This window comes from Hypanus sabinus, chromosome 13, assembly GCF_030144855.1.
Source record: "Hypanus sabinus isolate sHypSab1 chromosome 13, sHypSab1.hap1, whole genome shotgun sequence".
NCBI classification, from domain to species: domain Eukaryota; kingdom Metazoa; phylum Chordata; class Chondrichthyes; order Myliobatiformes; family Dasyatidae; genus Hypanus; species Hypanus sabinus.
This window is the reverse complement of record NC_082718.1, coordinates 36,018,460-36,030,640: the sequence shown is the minus strand read 5'-3', so window position 1 is coordinate 36,030,640 and position 12,181 is coordinate 36,018,460.

Here is a 12,181-nt window from a genome sequence, read left to right as displayed (position 1 = left end):
AACAAGGAATCTGATAGAAGAGGGGAATGCACCATAGGAGAAAGCAAATGAGGAGGGGGAGGTAATAAGCAGGTGAGAAGAGGTAAAAGGTCAGAGTGTGAAATAGAGGATGGGGGATGGAATTTATTTACCGGAAGGAGAAATCGATATTCATGCCATCAGGTTGGGGATTTACCCAGATGGAATATAAGGTGTGGCTCCTGAAGCTCCTCCACCCTGAGGGTGGACTCATCGTGGCACAAGAGGAAGCCATGGACCAACACATGGGAATGGGAATCAGAATTAAAATGTTTGGCCACCTGGATGTCCCACTTGTGGTGGACGGTGTGGAGGTGCCCAACAATGTCGTTCCCCAATTTATGATGGATATTCTCATACACGCCCTCAAATTGTGCATTTATTTAGTGAAATAGTGCAGAGTAGGTCCTTCAAGCCTTGCCTCCCCAGAAGCACCCAACAAACCCAATTAAACCTAACCTAATAATGGGCAATTTACAACGACCAGTTAACCTACCAATTGGGAAGTTGGAGGGCCTGGGGAAAGCCCATGTATTCCACAGGAAGGGTGTACAGAAACCCCTTACAGAATGGTGCTGGAATTGAACACCAGACTCCAGAATGCCTCAAGCTGTAATAGTTGGTCTTATGTTATAAAGGAAATGTTACAGTATTAGCATTCTTATAATCCTATCATTATCCTTTGCAATTTTGATGGCAATGGAATTATTTTTGTCCAGTTGCAACTAGCTTCAGGTGCATCCCTGCCAACATATGATACTCTGAAATCACCATTTGCCTTTGATTAAAGAGTGATTCACCTTGATAGGTCTAAATGGAAAAATAGTTTGAGTTACAAAATGGCATTCCAATTTCATCTTGAGTTAACCTATCAAATAGTAGTGAAGGTTCCTTTGTAGAGATTGACCAGTATCAAGGAAGCAAGAAGAGAAATTCCACCTTTATTTTATTTATTCATTTTCAGGATCTTGGCATCGCTGACAATGCTGGCATTCATTCCTAAAGCCCTCAGGGAGGAGGTGGTGATCTGCTTACTCCTGAGTATTTTAGTTAAGACTCAATGGCATGAGATGCATGTATTAGAAATATATTAGACATTTCAAACCTAGGAAACAGATACTCTCTGTCCCCTCTATCTATACCTCTCGTAATCTTGTAAACCTCTATCAGATCGCCTCTCAGCATCCGGCACTGCACAGAAAGCAACCCGAGTTTATCCAGCCTCTCGTGATAGCACATGCCATACCAGGCAGTATCCTAGTAAACCTCTTCTGCACCTTCTCCAATGCCTCAACATCCTTCTTGTAGTGGGGTCAAACAGAACTATACACCGAGGTTTAATAGGAACCTGTGGGGCAATCTAGAATTTGATTGCCACTGCTGCCAGATCCTATAACTTACCTACATAACTACACTATCCAAATGACCTACCAAGCTGCTCAGACTGATGGGGCTCGTCAGCCATAGTTAGCAAACTCTGATCTCAAATCTCTGCTGCCTTGTGTCTATACTTACTCACAGGGAAGGCTTCAGGAGAAAACCCCCGAGAAATAATCCAGAGCTGGAACCCCTACGTTGAGGTCTGGCAACCCCTGTGCTGTCTCTGGTGCCAAACTGTACAAGTCTCTGCTGTTCCTTTGGAATCATCAGCTGCATGGAGAGGGGGAGCCTGATGCACGGGCTAGAGCTTGTTCTCCATATCATACTGCCTTGACTCAGGTACTGGATTGCATGGACAGCTAGGACACAACATCCATGGTTGACCCTGACCAACAAAGGATCTAACCAATCTGCATTCTCTCTGGGAGGTGGGGGAAAGCCCAAACACCCAGAGGAAGCCTTTGTGTCTCAGGGAGAACATATAAATTCCTCACAGATATCAGTAGAAGTCAAAATCGAACCTAAACTCTTGGAACTGCAAGGAGGCGTTTTGGAAGGACAAACCAGAAGGCTGAGTACAGGGTTAATGGTCGGTTACTTAAGAGTGTGGATGAACAGAGGGACCTTGGGGTACAAATTCATACATCCCTCAAGGTCACTGCACAGGCTGTTAGGGTAGTTAAGAAGGCCTATGGGATGCTAGCCTTCATTAATAGGGGAATTGAGTTCAAGAGTAGAGAGGTCATGTTGCAACTCCACAAATCTCTGGTGAGACCACACTTAGTGTGTTCAGTTCTGGTCACCTCATTATAGGAAGGGTGTGGAAGCTATGGAGAGGGTACAGAGGAGATTTACCAGGATGTTACCTGGATTGGAAAACAAGTCTTATGAGGCAAGGTTAGCTGAGCTGAGACTTTTCTCTTTGGAGCGTAGAGGATGAGAGTGGACTTGATAGGGTGTATAGCCAGCACCTGTTTCCCAGGGCATGAATAGCAAACACCAGAGGGCATATGTACAAAGTTAAGGGAGGGAAGTTTAGGGGAAACATCAGGGGTAAGTTTTTTACACAGAGGGTTGTGGGTGCCTGGAATGACTTGCCAGGGTTAGTGGTGGAGGTTAAAACATTAGGGGTATTTAAGAGCCTCTTGGACAGGCACATGGATGAAAGAAAAATAGAGGGTTACTGGGTAGTGTGGGTTTAGTAATTTTTTTTAAGGAATATATGGGTCGACACAACATTGAGGGCTGAAGGACCTGTACTGTGCTGTAGTATTCTAGTGTTCTAGTGTTTTAGTGAGGCTGCTTTAGTAGCAGTGTCTCAGTGTAGTCCTTATTATTGCTGCCATATTAATTCATGTTTCATCACCTCTGGGATTCAGGAACAAATTTCCTGGAATTAACTATTTTCCTGAGTTGTCTTCAACCATTATTATTTTATATTTTTCTTTGTTCCTTGGTGGCAGTTCCACGCTGGTGTTGGGCAGGAAATATTTGAGGTGGTACATCTTTATTTGTACAGTGGCTGACTGAGACAAACTCCATGAAGAGATTGACCCTTTATCTGGCTATGCATTCTCATGTGTACGTGTGCCAAGTTTTTGTTTCTCTAAATATTCTCAGGCTCGTACAACTGTCCTCAAGCTCAGACATATAACTATTCCCTTTTAAGTGTTGTACCCTCTGCCAATCCTCATTGAGGAGTCAGCGGAGGAAAGAGTGAGCTGTTTCAGGATCCTGAGTGTCAGTATCTCAGAGAACCTATTCTGGGCCCACCATTCTGATGCACATTCACAAACTCCCACAGCCCCCGATGATTTTGCAAGCCCGACGAGAGAGCATCCTTCAGGAGGGTGAACCCACAGAAAGCATCTGGCCCAGACAGAGTACCTGGCCCAGTACTAAAGACCTGCGCTGAGCAGCTGGCAGGCCTGTTCACTGATATCTTTAACTGCTCACTTTGGCAGTCTGAGGGAGCCACCTGTTTGAAGTAGGCTTCAATTACACCGGTGGCAATGAAGAACATGATAGCTTGCTTCAATGGATATCATCCAGTAGCACTTACATCTACTGTGATGAAATATTTTGAGAGGTTGATGATGAAGATTATAAATTCGTACCTGAGAAGCAACTTGGATTCGATTCAGTTTTGTTACTGGCAAGCCTGGTCCACTGTTGATACCATTTCATTGGCTCTTCACTCAACCCTAGAACATCTGCACAACAAAGGTGCATACATCTGGATGCTCTTTATTGACAACAGTTTGGCATTGAATACCATCATCCCCTCAAAGCTAATCAATAAGCTCCAAGACATTGGCCTCAATATCTCCGTGTGCAGTTGGATCCTTGACTTCCTCACTTGCAGACCCCAGTCAGTTTGGATTTACAACATCTCCACAATCACCATCAGTGCAGGTGCACCACACCTCTACTCCCTGCCAGCCCATCCCATCGCTGTTTGGTACAGTGCCAATGCCATACCAGTTACTGTTTGGTACAGTGCCAATGCCATACCAGTTACTGTTTGGTACAGTGCCAATGCGCTGAACTTCTGCCACGAAACAACAAATTCCATGATATGTCAGTTTCAATAAACTGGATTTTGATTCTTATTCTGATTCTGATCTGTTCTTTCTGGAGGAGGGAATACAATTATAAATCAGAATCAAAATGCACCACTTCATACCATTCATTCGAAATACTATTTCCAAGACTCTTATGGCCATAAAACAGACTACTTTAAAAATATTTGATCATATTATAATTGAACTAACAAATTCTTACTGTTTGAATAAACACTGCTTAGTATAACCAAATCTAGAATGAGGGCAATAACTTTTTAAGGAGGCAGCTTTAATAATATCTTTTAAATTTTTAGATTGCCAGGAAACCTAGTAGTTTACTTTAATTCAGCTTTTTTTTTAATACAGACATGTGTGAAAATAAAATGAACAATTAAAAGGACATAACATGGCAGGCATGCCTGTTGTACAGAGTGCTCAAAAGTGCTAAACATTAAGTCTCAAATGAGGGCTGTGAAAGATTAGCTGGGGGGAAATCGTTCATCCATCCCTGGCCTCATCTAGGTAGACAAGAAATGGATCGCAGATCGCCAAAATTTTTTTAATTGAATTGTTTCTCAAGAACCTGAGTCTCTTCATCAAGTCAGCCATCCATTTCCGGAAAGAAGGGGGAGAGGGTGATTTCCATTCCCTCAGGATAAGTCATTTAGTGACAGTCACCTCCAGCATCAGAGACTGTTGGCTGTAGGGAAGCATAGAGTGGATTGTGAACAGCCAAAGATGCTTCCAAGGGGAAGGATCTTTTATAGGCCTTTGAATACCAGTCAAATATTTTGGACAAAAATCCAGTCAGTGATGGGCAAAACCAAAAGGTGGGTGACAACGTGCCTTCCGTCCCTTGACATCTATCACACATTGGCAAGAAAAAAGGATAAATCCTGTGCAACCTGAGTTTAGAATAGTGAAGACGATGGACAACTTTGAACTGGATCAGTTGGTGTCTACTGTTAACAGAGCAGACCTGTATCACAGACAAACTCTTGTCCCAGGTAGCTCCAGATACTTCAATGCCCAGCTCCTCTCTCCAGACCTCCCTGATCTTCCCAGAAGAGGCTATAATACAACCATCAAACAAACGTACAAACTTCGAAACGAGGTGCCTGGAGTTAGGAGGGTTCTTTAAGATATCAAAAAATATATGCTTCCCTGGAAGGATTTCAAAATTACAAATCTTGGATTGGACGTAGTGTTGAACTTGTAAGTGTAAGGGGTTTCTTCTTTTATGTTACTGCTAAGGCTAATGAAATGACTTCTTTGTTATGTGAAAAGTAAAAATGCTTCGTTGTTATGTTAACTGGTGAAAGAGAGCTTTCTCTCACAGCTTGTTTGGGTTATAATTACTGATAACGAGAATTGTATCCATTTGTTAACCAATTGAGGTAGATGTTATTCTTTCTTGTGGGGCTGTAAGCTAGTGTTGTGCGGACTTTTGGAGAGTCAGCTTGAGGGGGTTAGGGGGAGAAGACGCAATGTTGTAAGCTGGGCGACGGAACAAACCCAAAGCAGGGGTCCGAGGCCCAGGGTTTTTGGCGAGGTGAGAAGACGAGGACCGATTCGTGTGGAGCATCTGGTCGACCACCGTTGTTGGTCCCAGGCGGCGGGTTGAGGAGGTCGGAGAGGATCGAGTGGTGGCAAGAAGACTTCGTTAACTGAGCTCCAACAGTTGGGCACGAAGTGGTTGAACTTTGATAAGTTTGGCGCCTTTTACTTTTCCTTTTATATTGTATCTCTATTAAGTACATAGTTCCACTTAGATCCATAAAGTGTAATCATTTAATCGCATAAGGTGTACTGCCTGTTATTTGGCATGGTGGGGACATCACACAGCATCCACACAAGCTGATTTCCAGTTTGGCGGGGCCGAAGGCTGCTCCCCCAGACGGAAGCGTGCCTGAGGCTTACCAGAGGGCTACATGAGTAATGAAAAAAAGTGCAAGTGAGGCAGCTCAAATTTCTCTTTCAGCAGACTAAATGTTGCAAACCGTCCCTCTATATACAGGTCTTCAATAGAAACTAGACCTTTTCCAGGCATAGTAGGTTTTGTTTGACCATGAGGGTAGAAAGGAGTGGTTGAAACAGATTGGTGTTTGTACAGAGGTCTCTGGTAGATTCAGAATACTCCTAATCTGATTTAGAATTCTGACAGATTTTTTCAAAACAAAACGTAGGCTTTTTGAAGTCCCAGGCTTTTCAGAATCAGAATCAGAATCAAAATCAGACTTTAATCGCCAAGTACCTGTGCACATACAAGGAATTTACTTCCAGCAGATGTTGTCTCTCTGCTCATAACAATAATAATGATAAATATAAATGAAAATATAGATTATACATACAGGTAGTGCAATCCAAGTAATAGTTAGCCGACAGTTAACTGTTCAGCAAAGTGACCGCAGTAGGGAAAAAACTCCTCCAGTGCCTATTAGTCTTAGTCTGGAGGGATCTGAAGCGCCTACCAGACGGAAGCAGTTCAAACAGTCCGTGCGCAGGATGGGAGGAGTCCTTTATGGTGTTCCCCGCCCCCTTCTTCAACCTGGAAGAGTACAGGTCCACAATAGAGGGCAGGGAGGCTCCAATGATGCGCTCGGCAGTCCTCACTGTGCGCTGTAGTCTGGTTCTATCCTGCTTGGTGGCGGCTCCAAACCACACAGTGATGGAGGTGCACAGGACAGACTCAATGACTGCAGTGTAGAACTGCAGCACCAATTCCTGAGGCAGACCATATTTCCTCAAGAGCCGCAGGAAGTACATCCGCTGCTGGGCCTTCTTCAGGATGGAGCTGATGTTCTGCTCCCACTTCAGATCCTGAGAGATGATGGTTCCCAGGAACCTGAAGTTCTCCACGGTGGACACAGAGCTGCTGAGGACTGTGAGGGGGGACATAACAGGGGGATGTCTCCTGAAATCCACTATCATCTCCTTTGTCTTGAGCGTGTTCAGCTCCAGATTGTTCCAACTACACCAGAGCGCCAGTTGGTCCACCTGCTGTCGATATGCAGACTCATCACTGTTCTGGATGAGTCCGATGACAGTGGTGTCGTCTGCAAACTTCAAAAGCTTCACATAGGGGTTGGAGGAGGTGCAGTCATTGGTGTAGAGGGAGAAAAGCAGTGGAGAGAGGACACACCCTTGGGGGGCGCCGGTGTTGGTGATTCGAGTATCCGAGGTGACCTGTCCCATCCTTACCTGCTGATTTCTGTTGGTCAGAAGTTCTTCTGTTCTAGCTTAGAGAACAGCATGGCTGGCAAGAAGGAATTGACAAGAGAGTTAGACTCCATATATAGACACAAGGGGGCCCCAGGGACTAAGTTATCCGGAGCCCACTGTTTCCAAAACATTAGAGTCCCAACATTGACAGCCCAGTAATAGTGTCTGAATACAGGTAATCCCAGCCCTCCTTCAGACTTGGGCTTTTGCAAATGAATTTTTGAAATCCTGTGGTTCTTGTAATTCCAGATGTAAGACAAAATTATGGAGTTCAACTCTTCAAAAAAAGCTGATGTGAGAAAAATGGGGAAATTTTGACAAAGATAGAGAAACCTAGGAAGAGAAACCATTTTAATTGAACTTATACAGCCAATCATGGACAATTCCAACTTTTAATGTTCTGTTTAAGTCTGAGATAAACTCCGCGAAGTTTAATTTAAATATTAGTTTAGGATGTTTGTGTATTGTCAAGCCAAGATAGGTAAGGTGATCTTTAACTACTTTAAACGGGACACTTTCCAAAAAACCCGGCGTGTAGACGTCAGAGAGGGGCACAAAATCACTTTTGCTGCAATTGATTGAGTATCCCGATAGTCTGCAAAAGGAGGTGATTAAATCTAGAAGAAAGGGGACTGACTTTTCTGAACTTTGTAAGTACGGTATCACATCGTTGGCATATAAACTAATAAGTGTTTCAATACCTCCCACTTTCAAACCCACCATATTTGGGTGACATCTTATTTTTAGGGCGAGTGACTCTACCTCAACACCAAAGAGGGCCGGCGAGAGAGGGCAACCCTGCTGAACTGAACGGTGCAAGGGAAACATAGTTGAATTGTCGCCATTGGTTATGATAGAACACATTGGGCTGGCATATATCAATTTTACCCAGAATATAAATGATTCGCCAAACCCAAATCTGTACAGTGACTCAAACATGTAAGGCTACTCAATCTGCTCAAAAGCCTTCTGTGCATCAAGGGAGAAGATTGCTGCTCCACTGGCTTTCCCATGATCAGCATACATGGTATTAAGGGGATCTGACATTGGGAAAAGAGAACCTGCCTGGGATAAATCCTGTCTGATCAGGATGAATGATAGTTGACAAGTGCTTTTAATATATACCAATTCTGGAATGAATGTGAAGACCCTGGAATAGAGAAAAGGTCTACCAGAATGATTCTGCTAAAGAATTACATTTATATAAATATCTTGCAGAAGTCTATATTTTCAAACCAAATCTCGTCAAACTTCCAATGAAGTATTGCCACTAGTGTACCTTCATCATGATTATGTCAATATGGTGAGCCCAGGATGGACTTACTCCTTTTTCCAAGATAGACCTCCAGAAGAGAAGACTGATATTGATATAATAAATAAGGCAAAGCAGTATCCAATGGCTGCAACGTCAATTACAGTTGGGCAGAGATTTAGGATGACTGACAACAAAACCAGACATGAAGTGTGGAAAAGGTTTTTATGGTGCAGACAGTGGACAGGATTTGGAATGACAGCAGTGGATACAGATACAGTAGGAGCCAAGAGAACTGGATAAATATTTGCAAAAGAGCCTCGGGACTCACACCAGCAGGTTCAGGAACAGATATTACCCCTCGGCCATTAGGCTCTTGAACCAGAGGGGATAATTTCAATCAACTTCACTTGCCCTATCACTGAACTGTTCCCAACACTTTCAAGGACTCTTCATCTCATGCTGTTGATATTTATTGTGTCTGTATTTATTATCATTATTACTGTTTTTTTTCTTTTTGAATGCCATTAATTCTATTATGTGTCTTGGATTTTCTGAGTATGCCTGTGTTATGAGTGATGAACAGACCTGATGGTCAATGGGGTGCAGAGTTAACCATTCCCAACCCCCCTCCTGAGAACTACGAACTATTGCTGTTGCTATGCTGTTCATGAGAGAGAGAGAGATAAAGCCCAGGCAAGAACATTTGCTACAGATAAGAGGGGGAGAGAGACAGTTGATTTACTGTATTATGACTCTTCCTGAATTATTTACCCTCCACTACAAGGACTTTACTTTGCTCGTTAACATTCTTCAGGAGACAGCAGGAGTGGCCTGATTTGATGGACGCAGTCATTCAGAGTTGATGGATAGCTGAGACCCCGTTAGTAGGGATAAAAGACAGGTCTGGGGAGACACCCTTCAGACACACCAGTGGACACTGACTGAGTGTTGGGAACCCACAGGAAGGTGGGAGTTGCAGAGACCAAACCAGGAGATCGGTCAGTAAAGCTCACAGTGTTACAGCAGGGCCGGTGGGGACTTATGTGTGTGTCCACTCATGCAAGAGTGACAAGTCCACCACAGAAGAATGGTCTAGCTGAAGAACAGAGGGGTCATAACTGAATGACCACAACGATACGACGGATTAAGAAAGCAACGGAAGGTTTGCGCTGTTGTAGCTGTTACATCTCGCTTGCTCTCTCTCTCTCTCTCTCTCCAACAATTTCAATACAACAACCATAACTACTTCAGCATTTATGAACTGAACTCTATACTTTCCTATGACAATTCATTTACCCCTAGACATTGATAGAGCTTGTTTATTATTGATTATTATTATTCCTACACTTTTAGGTTTATTACTGCTAACTTGTTTTATATGTATATTTGCATTTTTGATATTGTATTGTGTAGTTTACTAATAAGCACCTTTAGTTTGGTACCACCAGACTCCAACAGATTTTTCTTTCTCTGTTGGTCAGACACCCAGTTACGGGGTACGTAACACCTGCAAGAAAGTGAATTGAAAATGATGACTTATATGTACTTTGATAATAAATCTAGTTTAAACTTTGCACTTTGAGGAGGTGCGCTATAGAAAAGTAAATGGGAATAATAAGACAATCTTATGAGCCAGCTAGCCCAATATCCTCCTTCAGTGCTCTATATTGTTATCATTCTATAATTTCATAGATAACAAGGTTACATTCCCCTCCCTTTCAGAGATTATGCTTTGTATTTATTTATTTCTTTATTGAGATACAAGCCATGCTGTCCAGCAACCCCATTTTGACCCTAACCTAATCACTGGGTAATTTACAATGATTAACCTAACCGGTATGTCTTTGGACTGTGAGAGGAAACCAGAGCACCCAAAAGTCCACGTGATTACAGATTATATCAGAATTGAACTCTGAACTCTGACTCCCCAAGCTGTAATAGCATCACCCTAACTGCACCACTACCATGGCTGCGGTGGGGTTATTGTTTGGGTGTAAATAGTATTACTGCCTATCAATGTCCTGTTTCTGTCCATTCTTCAATGTGCTGAAAATGGATAGAGTCTCACCAACAAGGTGCTTCTGGTTGGGAGGCAAAAGTATTTTCTCCAACTGTTCTGGATACGATATGGCTTGACATCAGCATGCCAGAGTTCAATGTCTTTAAAACACTTGTATATACAGCACTGTGTAAAAGTTTTATTCATATATATATAGATAGCTAGAGTGCCGAAGACTTTTGCACAGTACTGTAGTAATTTTATGTATTACACTGTACTGCTGCCTCAAAAAAAAACAAATTTCATGTCATCTGTGATAAACCAGATTCTGATAGGGATCTCTTGTGGACAGAGAGTAGGAAGGGGCCAGGGAGAGGGGAATCATGGTTGGGAAAAGGGGAAAGGAGAGGGGAGCGAGTGGGAAGCACCAGAAAGACATTCTGTAATGATCGATAAACGATTTGTTTAGAATCAAATTTCCTTGCCCTGTGATTCAGGGCTGGGTGTATTTGCACCTGCAACACCTCCCCACTCCTGGCACCCCTTCTCTGTCCCCCACCCCTCCCACGGCTCTCCACTCTTGTCATTCGCAACATACTTTGCTCCTGCCAGATTTACAAGCTCATTCTCCACTCCATGTTGATGAATACAGTACTGTGCAAAAGACCTATGCACCCTAGAAATATATACAGTATGTGCCTAAGACTTCTGCATGTTACTGTAGATATTACTCTTGTGTTACTCTTGGAAGCAAATTGCAACCACATTGTATTTTTGGGTATAATGGTTGAAAAGACGGTTGTGGCTTTGTGGCTCATCAGGCTGGTGCTTATACCAGTTTCTATGGCGTGAAGCGACTGAGAGTACAAGACTCTCTTCCCCCACCCCACCCCCCAGATAGGATGCCAGTCTAACATGAGGTTGACCCTATGGGGACCCTGTGGCCAGTACCCATTTTCAGCTGGGTAGACTGGAGCACCTGTGTGGTTAAGTGCCTTACACACATGCCGCCTCAGCTGGGCTAGAACTCATGACCTTCAGGTCGCTAGTTGAACACCCTAACCACTTGGCCACGTGCCATTCTCTTTATTCTGCCCACAATATGAGAATCTCCAAAGCATTTTAGAGGAACATTATTAGACTAAATTTAGCGCTATTGAAGAGAGGGACATGAGTAAAGGAGGCGAGGAGCTTGACTGAAAACAAGGAGCAGAGGGAGCTAAAGAACTGGCAAGGTTTGGGAAGGAAATTTAAGTGCTTAACGCTTAGGTAATTGAAGGCACAGCAGCTAGTGGTGGGCAAATTTCATCAAGTTCTTCAGCCACAAATTAGGAACCAGCAGAACTGATGTTTTGAAAATGTGCCAAATGATTTCTGAGCTATCAGAAATCTTGGAAGCTTCTTTCCAAAAATATATTAGTGTTTACACATCCCAAGAAACAGCACAATACATTGATGATTTGAATTTCTAAATTGAATCAAATTAATGATAGAACTTAACGCTCACCTCAAACCAACTGCTTGTGTTATTTGTTAATGGTTAGATAATCTGATTCGAGTTTCATTTCTTAATGCCTTACAAATAAATTTCTCCACAACCTTTCACTTTCAAGTGCCTTAATTCAGACTAAAGATTAAAGTGCTGTAACATTTCAGTCTGGGAGCAATCAATCAAATTCACATGGTTAACAATTTGTGCAGATGGCAAAGCAAAAAACCCATTGTTAACCAAAATCTCTTCCC